Source organism: Panthera onca, chromosome D3 (assembly GCF_046562875.1).
Source record: "Panthera onca isolate mPanOnc1 chromosome D3, mPanOnc1 haplotype 2, whole genome shotgun sequence".
In the NCBI taxonomy this organism is placed as follows: Eukaryota; Metazoa; Chordata; class Mammalia; order Carnivora; family Felidae; genus Panthera; species Panthera onca.
Genome location: NC_138350.1, coordinates 71,100,335 through 71,115,602, shown reverse-complemented (window position 1 = coordinate 71,115,602; position 15,268 = coordinate 71,100,335). Strand labels below are relative to the sequence as shown.

Below are 15,268 nucleotides of genomic sequence, written 5' to 3'. Positions count from 1 at the left end.
ATAAAACTTTTTCAAAAATGCTGGGGTCTTTGGAAAGCATCCAAGAATAAATGATATTGTGTTAAAGAAGCAAAAAAAAAAAAAAAAAAAAAAAAAGTGTCCAATTGGGCTAACCAAATTAAGGAAACAATTGACCCAAAAAGTAATAATTGAGAAATTAAAAAATCATACAAATCTAGGCATGGTCATCATCACTTATAGTATAAGTCAATCTTTAAAAATTGAGAGAGAAAAAATATTTTCCAAATAAAACTAGATATATTTTTTAAACTTTTATTTGTGTGTGTGTGTGTGTGTGTGTGTGTGTGAGAGAGAGAGAGAGAGAGAGAGAGAGAGCATGAGCAGGGGAGAGGTAGAGAGAGATGGAGAGAGGGAACCCCAGAAAGGCTCTGCACTCTCTGTGTAGAGCCTGATGTGGGGCTTGCTGGCACTCATGAACCACGAGATCATGACCTGAGTTGAAGTCAGATGTTTAATAGACTGAGCCACCCAGGGACTCCAATAAAACTACATATTTTATTTTGAAAACAGTTACTTTTTAAAAAAATTTTTCAATTGCAGACAGACACACACATAGAGGGTGAGTGGGGGAGGGGGAGAAAGAGAGGGAGATACAGAATCCAAAGCAGACTCCAGGCTCTGCACTGTCAGCACAGAACCTGATGTGGGGCTTGAACCCCAAACCACGAGATCATGACCTGAGCTGAAGTCAGACGCTTAACCATCTGAGCCACCCAGATGCCCCTAAAACTAGATATTTTAAAGTAACAGTAATTAGTAGTGGGGCAGTAGTCATAGTGCCCCTAAGATTTGGGAGACTTTTTCTATCTCTGCATTTTGATTATAGTATCCATTAAATTAAAAAAAAAAAAATCTACTCAGACATGTTGTTTCATCATCAACAACAACAACAAAAATCAACTCTGAACAGTGTGGGGGAGTTATTTAGAACAAAGCTCAGGTGAATTTTAAAATAGGTAAGAAATCCCACTTGCAGAAGCAAGTCAATAATGCTACTACCTAAAATCACAAATCCCTGAAGTGTCTTCATTTCCATCCAAATGTTGCTCCTGAGCCAGGAAATCTAAGTGAATATTATATTTGGTCTCTCTTTTTTCTATAAACATAAATGAACATAAGAAATCAACAGGAGGAAGAGAAAGTCATTTAAGGATCCTGAGGGGGTGAAACCGGTATAATTAGTTAAAGTATATTATATTCAGAGCTACCAGCACAGCATTTAGCAGAGTGCTTGACTGTTGAGTCACAGACTATACCAAGGTCTTTAGGAGGTCAACGGGTGCACCTTTTCTCAAACAGGTGTGCACCTAAAGCATTCGAGTCAAATTACTTTTAATTTCATTTTTAACCATCTCTGGGGGTAGGGATTCTATAATGCCTCTTGGTATCTTGTTTTTAACATTTAATCATTCTTCAAGTATAACTGAATTTTCTAGCTTCTATTTAACCTCCTATTTTTTTCTTGAATTGCTTTGTGTGAACAAAGGGAGGAGATGGACATTTCTTTGTAAGAACCCTTTATTCTTTTGAAGCAGCATTTAATTTCTTTACAAATACCCCCTAAATTATGTTTTAGCCTTCATGTGTTTTAGGATAATGACCCCAATTTCATTAGCTTCCTTAATTTTCCGTAGTGGAAACTTTTGTTTGTTTGTTTTTTGTTTTTACTTTTGTAAACTTTCTAGCTTTCTATCATTTAAAAGTCAGGCATCTAAATTGTTTATCATCAATATTCTCATAAAGGATTGATCCAGACTAGGTCCAATGGATAGAATTTTTCTCAACTTTGTATATACCCTGCTTTCCAGTAAAGATAAAAGCTGGATAGCTTTTCACTGTTTCTCTGTAATGTTACCTGTCATACCCAATTTTTCTAAGCCTTCTATTTGAAGTCTGTTACTTTTGCAACTCCGTTGAACTTTGCCCAGTGAACTGTATCATTCATTGTCATACACTCATTTCATCCAATGAGACCACTCACCCAAAGAAAGCAGCCAGAACTTTGCTCAAATTAATATATATTATAAAATAGCGGTGAGAATTTAAGTCTACCATAAGTGATATTGGTAAAAATCTCAAAAGATGCAGCTGGGCCCTCTCACTGCCCAGTAAGCTCCCTCCTACCCCTGGATCATTTTAGTGTAGCCAACTTAATTATTACTTCTCATTCTTACATTAAATCGGGAGTCTGGATATTTAGCTCTTCGTCCTGGCTTTATGACTTAAAGATCAATGACTCAAACAAGTCTTTCAAGTCCTCAGAACCTCAGGTCCTCCATCTGTAAAGTGAGGGCACTGACCCAAACAATGTCTAAGTTCAACATTTAGTTTGGATACTTTTAGAATTAGTATGGGTTGAAGGCATCCATCAAGTGGATCCTGCTCTAAGCTTACTGAGATATAGACTGATTTTGCTATAAGTGTCTCCCCCATGTGTACATGATATCCTCCTTTACAAGAAAAGAAACACATGCCAATGAACACTTAGCTCAAGATACCAAGGATGGGAAAGCACAGAGAAGTTCCTATGTCCTTGAATGTCAAGATATGTCACTAGAGTAACACTGGCAATTTCCATACAAGTGGCATTAATAAGGTAGAAATAAATTTAGAATTCAAGACCAGGCAACTATATGAAACAGCATTTATTGCTTTTTGGTTCTTCCTGCAGCCCATATTTTAAACAACAATCTCATGTTGAACACCTTATTTATGTCACAGAACACATAATACACTGAACGCAGCTGTTTATGACAGCATGTTAATGAGCATATGTGCCCATTATCACAAATAAATAATCCACTTAATCTGAAACAAGGAGTTTATGACAGTTTTCAGTGCTGTGAGTACATAATGTAGGAAAGTTAAATAAAGATTAACTTTTATTCAATACGATTACCCTTGCATTTTGCTGGCAGTTTGAGCTTCTGTGCTCCCGATACCAATTACATTTTGAATATATGGCTGTGGAATACAGGTACCTCACTGCTTTAAGTAACTTGCATTAGTTACTTAGTGTTTCGAAAAGATGTACGCGAGCCAATAGAATCTATGGAGGATTAATAGATATGTCTCCAGTGTGCCTCATTTCAAAGTTCCAAGTCTATGTTAGGCACAAGCTGCTTGCACTCCCTTGGGAGATATTTCACAAAGGCATAAGAAATGTCCCACTAACACAGTATACTGACTTCAATTTAGGTTGTCCCCCTCCCTCTTCTCTTAGAATGCTAGTTGCCTTGGGAGGGATTTCACCTACCAGTACATCATATTTTAATACGAAATAATTTTTATCAACTACACTGATTTATGTATGTACAGAGAAAGATAGATGATAAGGCTGAAGAAGACAAAGAAGTAGAAATAGCCTTTGGAGCCTGCAGTTCAAAAATTTGTGGCTAGCATTTGGGCAGGCAGTTTGATGGGGGATAGAACACCTGGGAAATGAGTAAAAGAAATAATGAGAAAGCAAAAGAAGAATGCTTTTCAAAAGTCAACACGAAACTACCTACTTTACAATTTTACAAAGGATTTTACACTGGAATGACTACTGTGGGGATTTCATCCAGAAGAAAGCCATTTGGAGAAGTTTCTGTTTGTTTTGTTTTGGTTTTATTTTTTAGATGCCAGTGATTATTCTGTTGAACCCCTCAATAGTAGCATTTCTCAGTCTTGCTTCATAAAAGAGGTGGTCTTTTGGCCTGCTGTAAAATTACATACATTAATTAAATATATTTTGAAGAAACATATTTGAAAATACCTGAATCCCATCCACTAACGAAATGAATGGCTGAGTCTGATAGCAGAGTTCATGATTAGAACGAGTGAGCCTCCCGGCATCTTCTCCCTCTACATATTGGCTTGTGAAGATCTCTAGATCTTTTCCGGGTAGGATTTAGGCACAGAGCCATAGGTGCATTTAACAAATTGGTCTTTTCTTATCTGTGTTTATCCGAGAAAAAGTAATAAAGTGTCATATTGTTCTTGGATGTTATTCTTAATTTTCATCTTCTTCTGAGAGACCATAATTTATAAGCAGATAAAAACACTGCAAAATCTTTAATGTTGTCCCTATACAGGTAGAGAGGAGGCCTTACTCTTGAGGGTGACCCAAAGAAGAAATATTAACATCTATTTGCTTTGGTTTTGTCAGACATAAATATGTACCAGAGATAACACTTCCAGGGATATTCTAAGTTTATATTAATTGGGTATCTAGTAACTAATGTATTTTAGAAACTCACCAAAATAATCAAACAAATAGTAAAAATCTTTCCATGAGCTTAAGTCCCTTTGTGCATGACCTCCTCATATCCTTGTCAATTTCAAAGACCAGTCAGTCACAGAGGCAAACAACTTAGAACGGGGTTTTTGAGGTATGACACTGTATCTACAATATCAAACACTGTTAAGTGTGAAAACTGATTCTTCATAGAGTCAGATATTCCTTCCAAGTTCAAAATGTAAAAGCTTCTAGTGAAGCAATAAAAGCTAAAAAAAAGAAGAAGAAGAAGAAGAAAGAAAATTATGAAAAGTAGCATAAAAGTAAAAAGCAGCTCCTGAAAATATTTTAAGATTAGAAAATGTCATACAAGTCCCCACAGAACTTGCTATGCATAATTTTATCTCTTTCAAAGCACAAAAACTTTCACTTTGGGATGCTTGGAGATTCAGATGATCCCCAAATTCTTGTAATCAACCCAGAAAACTCTGCCATCGTTATCTCTTCTTAGAAATATATGCTACTGCATCTGCTTCTCTTGTGTTAAGAAAAGGAGATAGAGCCCCACTGAAGAAAGTAAAATTATTTTATGAATGATGGAATACTTTTTAAGTCATCAAACACCAATTAATTACAGGTGCATTGTAACTCTGGACTACAGTCCAAAAAAAAGTTTATAATGCTTGTGAGCCTTTGGGATGGAAAGGGGGATTTAAGAAGCAAAGCAAAGCAAAGCAACGCAAAGCAAAACAAAAAAACGCGAATGAAAAGAACCCCTAACTATATGTGAACTTTACTGGGTTTAGGATATCAGACTATAAATTCTGAAACAGTGGTTCTCAAACCATGGTTCCCAGACTAGCAACAGCCACACTGGGAACTTGTTAGAAATGCAAAATCTCAGACCCCGCCCCAGACCTACCCAAGCAGCAACTTTGGGGGATAGAGTCCCACAGGATTTAATTAGCTTTCCAGGGGATTTGCACATTCACCAAATCTTGACAGTCACTTCTCCAAAACATCTGGTGGCCTGGACTAGTGCACAGAGGTCCTTGTGTTCTTTGGAGTGTCCTTGTTATAATTTTCTGTATTTTGGAAATGTGCATAATTTGGGTCAATTATTTTTTCTAAGCAGGGATATGAAGTTATGGGGATGATTCAGGAAGGCACATAACTGAACAGATTATCAACACATATTTCATTAATATTTGCAGCATATTTCTCTTTGAAAGGTTAAAAATAGAGAAAAGGCTAAGAAAGAGGGCTATTGTTGCCAATACCTCATCCTTCTACTTTGCAACCAGCAATCTGTTTGGGCCCCAAATGGCCATACTCCATCAAACAAAATTTAAATTCCAGTTGACTGAACAGTTAGAATGCTCCTTGGAATATCATTGGTTCTTCCTACAAGGAGCTGTCAAAAGATTTCTTTCGATCAACTTCAACGGCCACAATCCTCTCCTGAAAAAAGTTTTGGTAAATATAGTATTCTTTATCAGATTCTTTATCAATATTCATTGGTATTTTGAAAGAGAGAGTGAGCAGGAGACGGGGACAGAGAAAGGGAGAGAGGGAATCCTAAATAGGTTCCATGCTGTCAGCACAGAGCCCAATGTGGGGCTCAATCCCAGGACCCTGAGATCATGACCTGAGGCAAAATCAAGAGTCATTCTCTTAACCTACTGAGTCACCCAGGCACCATGCCTTTTAAAATATTGGAATTCTAGACACTTGCTTGGCTGACCTACTCCTCACTTCAGTTTAGTATCTAGATGAGCAAAACTTAACAGCACTCACTCAGAGTCCCACAATGATCTCTGTGCTGACAGCATGGAGCCTGCTTGGGATTCTCTCTCTGCCCCTCCCCCACTCTTGTGCCTGTGCAGGTGGACACGTGCACTCTCTCTCTCATTCTCTTTCTCAAAATAAATAAAAATAGCCTGGGGATGTCCTTTATGCTCCATCCTAGTGTATGACTTAAACTTCAGACAGCCCAGAGCAAGACAGTGTATCTCACCAACAGAACAGAACCAATGACCACAGGGGTTTCTGTGGAGTATCTGTGCTTTTTTTTCTACTTTGATAAGAGACAAAGTAAAAATAATTGTCAGAAAATGTGGTTGTATCTTTAAAAGACTGTATGCATTCCAGTCATTGTTAGAGACTAACATATTTTAAAGCTGTTCAACTTCAACACAAGTTTTTATCACTAACAAATGGAAATTAGAAATGAATTAGATTATGCAGAATTTATTCCTTAATTTAAATAATGCAAAGGAAGACTTACCAGGAAGAAATGCAGGTACATTTTACTATGGGGATTTATTAAGTATCATTAAAATGTAGGGAAATGATGGATGAAAATTTAAATTAAAAATTTTTAAAGGACACTTCAAGTTCCTCCCTCATTATAATTGCCAGATTTAGCAAGTAAAAATGTAAAGATATCAGTTATATTTGAATTTTAGATAAAAAACAAATAATATTTTAGTATAAATATGTCCTAAATACTTATATTAAATAAACGCTACATAGGGCATAGTTATACTAAAACATTATTTGTTGCTTACCCAAAATCCACATTTAACTGGGCATCCTGTATTTTCTCTAGCAGTCACATCCCCATGAATTCACTTCCTTGAAATCATGGCAAAAGTAAGCAAATAGTGTATGAATTCATATTACTCCACTCAGTTCTCACATGTCTGAAGAGAAGACTGAACTCTTGGAAAGCTACCATGATTGAATCAGGAAAAGTGATTTTTAGTGGCAGGACATTTGCTGACCTAGTCCAACACCACCAAATATCCATGTAGAAAGGTTGTTGAACTCGATTTGTTCTTGATACAGTGATTCTTCTTTTCTCTTCCCTTTACAAGACAGGGAGCAAAAATCAGAAATATAAATACAGGATATGAAGTTCAAGAAGCAACTGTCCCAGCAGAAATTGCTTAGTGAGCCCACACAGAGGCTCCACATCAGACATGCTGAGCACATGGCATCTTCCACGAGGCAGAGGAAGCTTTGCTGAGATCTGAGGTTTTTATAGGGTGAGAAGAGTGTGCCCCAGGCAACTGTCTGAGTGTCCTCTGGCTAAATCCGATAGTAAAGAAAAAGGATAAGGGCCAAGATAGAATGGGAAAGTAGCTTCAAGAGCTAAATCTCTAAACTAGAGCTTGATTTTGCTGTGTGATACTGGGCAAATTGTAATGGGATTTTTTCAGCTCAACAGGTAACACAGTCTGACATCTAGGTTATCATTCCCTAGGCCTTCTGAAAAATTAACATTTAAAAGTGAAACTTTGATGTGCTGCTTAATCTGCCCTGGGTTTGAACCTTTAACTCCCCTCATTTTGGTTAAATGTAAACTGGCTTTCTCTTCCCCTTGTGTTTTTCATCAGTCTTGCTCAAAGTAGAAGGATGGTCAGCTTTTTATGAAGGCACAACTGTCAAATAGAATAATAAGGAAGATAATTCAGAGTATTTAGAAAAAGCAGCAGTTAATGGGTACCCAGCACATAGGAATATCTCCATGTGGATAGCAGTGAAGTGTGGACAAGCTTTGGAGACACTGCCAATTTTGAGGGCACTGACTTTTAATCAAGTTACTTATATTTACTGTACACAAATAAAAAAAATGTGGATATAAAATCAAATATAATAATTGCCTATAATCTTGCTCACCTGGTAACAGCCACTATTAAAATTTGTGTGCATTTCCTTCCAAGAAATTATTTATTTTTGATTCATAGTGATTTGCTTTATTATTCACAGAATTGCAATAATATGTGAGAAAAGAAGAGACAGAAAGAGAGAGATAGAGACAGGGAGACAGAGTGCTCTCATACACAAAAGCGTGCACGCATTCTGGTCTCTCCCCTATAAGGCTCTCATCATAGGGTCTCCACCCTTATGATCTCATATAAACACAATTATCTCTCAAAGGTACACACTCTAAATACACACAGGGGGTTAGGGCTTCAATATATGAATTTTGGGGAAACACAAACATTCAGTCCATAACAGATATAGAGAAGGAACCTAGGGGAAGAACTCTGGATGGAGAGTGAAGAGTGAGCACTAAGGTCCTGAGGTGGGATTGTGACTGCATTTTCCCAGGAACAGTAGAGAGATCTACAAGACAGGATTGATTAGACTGAGGGAGAAGGAGAGTTCAAGGGGATTAGATTGAAAGGCCATTGGGAGGTTGAAAGGCCACTGGGAGGTTGAAAGGCCACTGGGATGCACATAGGACCTTGTAGGCAAGCAAAAGAACTTTGCTTTAATTTTCACAAAGATGGAAACCTAGTGGAGTTTGTTTTCATTTTTATTTTATTTTTAATTTATTTATACTTTTAAATGTTTATTCCTGAGAGAGACAGACAGAGACAGAGAGAGACAGAGAGCAAGTGGGGGAGGGGCAGAGACAGAGGGAGACAGAGAATCTGAAGCAGGCTCTAGGCTCTGAACTGTCGAGGCAGAGCCTGATGTAGGGCTCAAACCCATGAACTGTGAGATCATGACCTGAGACAAAGTGGGACACTTAACCAGTTAAGCCACCCAGGCATCCTGTGGAGTTTTTTTTTTTTTTAATGTTTATTTACTTATTTTGAGAGAGAGAGAGAGAGAGAGAGAGAGAATATGAGCAGGAGAGGTACAGAAAGAGAGGGAGAGAGAAAATCCCAAACAGGCTCCATGCCTGACATGGGGCTCCACCTCACGAACTGTGATCGTGACCTGAGCCCAAACCAAGAGTCAGATGCTTAACTGACTGAGCCACCCAGGAGGGTTTTGACCAAAAAGTGAAAAGGTCCAACTCATATTTTAAAGCAGCAATTTTCAACAGGGAAAGATTTTGCCAAGTAGACATCTGGAAAATGTCTGGAGACATTTTTGGTTGTCACAACTGGGAGGGTGCTACTGGCATCTAGTGGGGAGAGGCCAGGGATGCTGTTACGGAGGCTATAGTGCACAGAACAGCCCCACAAAGAGAATTCTCCAGTCCCAAACATCGCTATGTTAACGATGACAAACCCTATTGTAAAAGGTCACCCTGGTTGCCGTGTTAAGAACAGGAGTCATTAGAAGAAGTTGGGAAACCAGTTAGCAAGTTACTTCCATCATCCAAATGAGAAATGATGGAATTTGGATGAAAGCCTGCAGTGGAAGTGATAAGAAATTGTCAGATTCGGGATCCATATTAAAGGTAGAGCCATGGTGTTGTTGAGGAATTAAACGTGGGTTGCTCAAAAAAAGAAGAGTCCCAGATGACTCCAAGTAGATCAATAGAACAATTTATGTAATTTATATGCAAAAAAGGCATACTGTCTGTTGCAAAAGAAACCTCTCAGCAAAAGGGGCCAGGAGACCTGAGTTCTTTGTCTAATTCTTTCACTCACCAAGAATGGGCCATGCCACTGGGAATCAACATACTGACCAATAAAACAAGGACGTTTGATTAGCTAACTTCTAGGTATATTTGGCTCTAATGTAAACAGTATATGAGTTCATACCTATTAACTTTGCTACTTACAAAAATTTACTCTTAAATTTAGGAGGAAATTTGTTATATGAAGAGATTTGCTATAATCACCCTGTGATCAGTTTATCACAGACTTATATGAGTCCACAAAGAGGTGCAGTTACTGAAGGTGTCAAGAGACCAACAACCCACCTCATTATCCATAAAATAGAGGGAGACTCTAATCTTTTCTCTTGAAGATAAAAGACTGCACAGGTCACTCTGCCAACAAAGCACAGCAGCTTTATTATGATTCATGAGAAATGAAGTATTCATCTTGTGGAAACTGCTGTTGCAAATATAAAGGATTAATTCCATAAAGGTCTGACAGGTCCAGAGAAAGCCTTAAAAATTCAGCAAACCTCATGGTTGACATTGTGCTGTAAAGTCTGATGTGGGACCCATATTGATAAAACATTTGTGTTATAATGAGTTCCATTTTCTCAAAATGGAGGCCAAGCAGTGGTTTTCATTAAAATGCTGTCATTCATTTTGTCGTGATATTTACTGTATCTTGTCTCAGCAGAAAAGTGATATTTCCCTGCTTAGTTCATGAATGACATCAAGAAGGAAAAGCTATAATGATAAGAGAAATATCAACTTTGGAAGAGAGAGCCAATGAGCTTTAAACTGTCCAGGTCAGTGTTCATTAAACGACATATGTTATTAAATGGTGATTTAGGTTCAATGGGAGATGACTTGGAGAAGAAAGATGAAGTCTCTTTAGGAGATCAGAACCATAAGAGGATTTCTGAACCCTAAATTTGCAACATATGCATGATCTATGTGAACTTCAAGGATGAAGGAATTATTCACTTGTCTTTCACTTAAAGGAACTAAAAGATGAAGAAATAAGTGTGTTTCTTACCTAAAAAAGACTTATTATGTGAATTAATCAGTTGCTGCAATTTCTTGAAATACTCTTTTTAAAGAATATTTGTTTATTTTGAGAGAGAGAGAGAGAGAGAGAGAGAGAGAGAGAGAGAGAACACATGTGCAAGAAGGGTAGGGGCAGAGAGAGAGAGAATACCAAGGAGGCTCCCTCCTATCAGTGCAGAGGTTGACGCAGGCTCAGTCCCATGAACCATGAGATCATGACCTGAGCCAAAGTCAAGAGTCAGCCAACTGAGCTACCCAGGTGCCCCAATTTCTTAAAATGTTCTAATTAGAGCCTTCCCTAGAATCCAGCAGCTATTGCCTTGAACCTGCCCTACTACCAGGAGGGGGCCAGTTTTGAAAGTTCTGTATGCCTGAACAGTGGTTCAGGGTTGAACATGGGGACCAAGGAATGATTGGTCCTTCCATATCAATATTTTTAAAAATGTATTATTCAAATGTATAAAATCGAGTTAAGACCTGAATGTCTAGAACATGACTACTGGATAGAATCTTGAAAATACTCTAGACTGAATCTTTCATAAATTCTTTGCTGGCCAAATCCTACTAAAGACACCAAAGAAAGCATATGACAAAGACTTCTCTAGGAGCTACATTCATTACATTACAAGTGACTCTCAGTTCACTTGATTGCCAATACGGTGTGTCTTCCAATAGTATCTTAGAACTAGTTATACATCTTAAGCAATTAAGTAATAAACATTAATTCTCATTAGGTTCCCATCTTACAAAATGGAAAAGCTAGATACAGGCCTGTGTAGAGATGGAAAGTCTCACTGAACAGCAGTAACAGTCCCAGTTCTCAGAAGAGATGGTACTTTATTCTGCCTCTCTTGAAGTGCTATTCATTCTATCACATACCATATTTATAAGAATTTCATCCTTATTATACTGAAAGCTTCAAGTGAGCAGAAATAAACTGTTTGTTTCTCTAGCTCACATAACTCTTGGTAGTCTTTACCTATCTCAGAGGTATTTAATAAATATTTATTCAATAAACTTGTATAAACAAAAATATGACTAATTTAGGAAAATTACTTAAATCGGTAAAAGAAAATCATAACATACATAGCCTAATTCTCCTAGGTTAGCTGTGAATGACAGAGATTACTTGATATTACTGTCAAAACCAAAAACCATCAATATCCATACTGATAACATTTCCTTGCATATTCTGAGGCAGAGTTGGACAACTTTTTCTATCTAGAGGCAGATGGGTAAATGCTTTTCAGCTTCCTGAGCCAGGAGGCACCCTTGAGGATATTATACAGATAATTATATGATGATTTAAAAGGTAACTAAAAATGTGTAGAGGAGCTTAAGTGACTCAGTTGGTCGAGTGTCCAACTCGATTTCGGCTGAGGTCACAATCCCAGGGTCATGGGATCGAGCCCCACGTTGAGCTCCATGCTTAGTGTGGGGCCGGCTTGAGATTCTCCCTTCCTCTTGTCTCTCTCTCTCTCTTTCCCCCTCTGCCCCTCTCCCCTGCTTACTCTGTCTAAAAAAACAAAACAAAAAACAATAAAAATGAAAATAAAAAATAAATTAAAAAATAAAAATGTATAAACCATTATTGAAAACAAAGAAACAAACAAACAAAATAAGCAGAGGGCCAAGTCTGGTCCTCTCTCTCAGGGGGGTAGTCTTTGATCCCTGTTCTGGGAAGATGCCTCTGCTGATTCACAGTTACAAGGGATTCAAGCTTGGAGCTGCCACCTTATGCTAAACTCAGAACCTTCAACACTGCATTCCTCTTGGTAAATTTGCCATTTACAAGAGCTTTAACAAGAATATTTGGTCTGGAGCCTGTGCACACAAATGAACTTTTTCATTATAGTCATTTATTCATTTACACATATTATTAAATATCTATTAAATGCCTATATAGCTCCCCAGCTACCTCATTCCTTCCAACAGCCCTCCAGTTCAGGGACACAGACCATGTGTCCATCCCCTCTCTTCTTGTCCCTCCCCCTGCTGCCTTTGTGCATTCCCTGGCCTGTCTAACATCCCTGTTGCCCGCTGTACTTATTCCAGGGGCTTAACAGACAGAGCAGTTGGGGAATTCTATGGAAAATATATTTTTCTAATTGCTGACAATTTATAAAACACATGCTATTATCATTTCATCATTTACTAAAAAGCCTCAGAGAAAGGCAAAACAGTCTTGTTAGCTTTTTTCATCTTGCATTAATAAATATTCAAGGTGAAGGGAAAACTGCGTTTTTTGTGTTTGTTTTCTTATCGCAATTAAGCTGGTAGAGTCTAGCCTACTGTCGCAGTACAGTTGAGTTTTTTTTATTAGCTTTAAAAAGGCTACAAAATTTCAATTATACTTGACGAGTAAATCCTAGAGATCTGTTGAATACCACAGTGCCTACATTGTGCCTACAGTTAACAATACTGGATTGTATACCTAAGCATTTGCTAAGAGGGCATTTCTAATGTTAAGTGTTTTTAATATACCCCCCCCCTCCGCCCCAAGTAAAAATAATAAAGAAGCAACAACAACAACAAAAAGAGGGTAACAGGAAATTGTGGGAGGTGATGGATACGCTTATGGTATTGATTGTGGGGATGGCTTCATAGGTTTATGGTTATCTCCAAAATCATCTAGTATATATTAACATGTACAGCTTTTTGTATATCAAGTCTGCCTCACTAAAGTGGCTTAAAACAATAAATTCTGTCTAGGTAACTCAGAGCTAGGGAATCGTCACAGTATCGCCAACAGTGCCTTGTGGCTTCCTGTGGTTGTTTATCTGCTTTTTATCATTCCTGAATAAGCTTCTGTCCAGATGGTTTTCATGTATTTATCTTATTTGGCCTTTAACAAATAAGAAACATCTTATTTGACAAATATGAAATGCCTTTCATATTGTCTCTAATTAAAAAAAAAATCATAAGAATCAAAGCAACGATTGTCTGTGCTACCATTTAGGGAGTGTAAAAGCCTAAAATTTTTCTAAGTAATAAACAACAGGTTCCCTTGAATGATAGAAACTGCAATTCCATCAAAGAATCCAAGGGTTATCATAAAACACTCAGAAGTAAACTTATACACAATTCTCAGCTGACAAGCAAAATTTGGCTGAGTTTACAGAGTGAGTGTAGCATACAGGTCTCTATCTCCGATGTGGGCCTCCCCATAATTTATCAGCTGTAGACACTTGCCCCCCAATACCCACTATCCCAGACAAACACAGTTGGTTCCTCTCTTATTCTGCCCCACACACAGGGTTCTCTCCTAATGCCCTCAGCTCTTTTATCCTCAGTTTACCTCCAGCTCAGAAAAGCCCGGGACTTAATAGATGTCACTGGAACATTAAAAGGTCTTTGTTACGTAACATTTTGATTTTTATGCTATATACCAGGACTGTAATTTTAAAAGCCATAATTATTGCACATGGTACATCATATTGCCAAACATGTTACTATTTTTTAACATAATTAAATGAAATCTCTCTCACCTTTCCAATCCTTTTTCTTTCCACTTAAAAAATACATATATAAATGTATAAAAATATGTTGTTGCCATTGTGTAGCCAGAGGAATAAGTAATAGAGACGTGAGAAGAAACGGTAACCATCAACATCACTTGTATACAGCCATATCCATTCTTTTGTGCATAGGGTGGTCTGGGAGTTGGGGCTGGGCTTATTTACCATTTTAGTCATGGGTCAGTGTTGCATGAAGACTTGTTGAAGGTTTATATTGCAGTTTACAAACAATGTTTTCTTTATGTTTATTTTTTCTTATATTTCTAGTAACTTACATAGAGTTTACCTGGCAGCCTCATTTGATCCTGTTGAGCAGGAAGAAATTGTTAACTTTATTTTGGAGGTAGGAAAAAAAAAGCCTCAGAGAGGTTAACTGTCTTGGACAAGGTCACATGGCTCAAAAACATCTAGTGTCTTGTCTTAATTCTATCTAGGATTCATTCTTCCTGCTTTCTATCTAAGTCCTTCCTTTTTCTCGAATTATATAAAAGTAGAATAAACAGCCAAGTTGGGCCAAACAAGCTCAGTGGTGGAATAGAAAAAAACACATGGTATCAATTGAAATATTTGATACAGACTGTGCCTAAGCTACTCTGATTCTAGAAAATCCAGGGCGCCTGGGTGGCTCAGTCGGTTAAGTGGCCGGCTTCAGCTCAGGTCATGATCTCGCGGTCCATGAGTTCGAGCCCCGCGTCAGGCTCTGTGCTGACAGCTCAGAGCCTGGAGCCTGTTTCAGATTCTGTGTCTCCCTCTCTCTGACCCTGCTGTCTCTCCCTGTCTCAAAAAGAAATAAATGTTAAAAAAAAATTAAAAAAAAAAGAAAATCCATCAAAAGGATTTAGGTACTGAAACTTTTGTCCATATGACTATGTAATATGGAAGAGGGATACAGTCAATGATTCTGATATCCAAAATCACTTGGTATAAAACAGCTTCTCAAAGTATAGACTTTGTCACCCAGTTCAGTCCTAGAAGGAGGAGCCTAGGATTAACACAGTGAACATTGGCAGGATAAGGGTAAGGGTCTGGGATTGCCTGGGAAGGGTCTATTGGCATGCAGTCACTCTGCATTTCTAACAACAAGCAGAAGAACCTGAGTGTCACATGGTG

The 15,268-nt window shown here is 37.9% G+C and overlaps 1 protein-coding gene across 2 annotated transcripts in view; it reads right to left on the bottom strand.

Moving 5' to 3' along the window:
• Positions 1 to 15,268, bottom strand: part of DCC (DCC netrin 1 receptor) — a 1,134,523-nt gene that overhangs the window by 734,392 nt on the left and 384,863 nt on the right. The gene's annotated exons all lie outside the window — the stretch shown is intronic.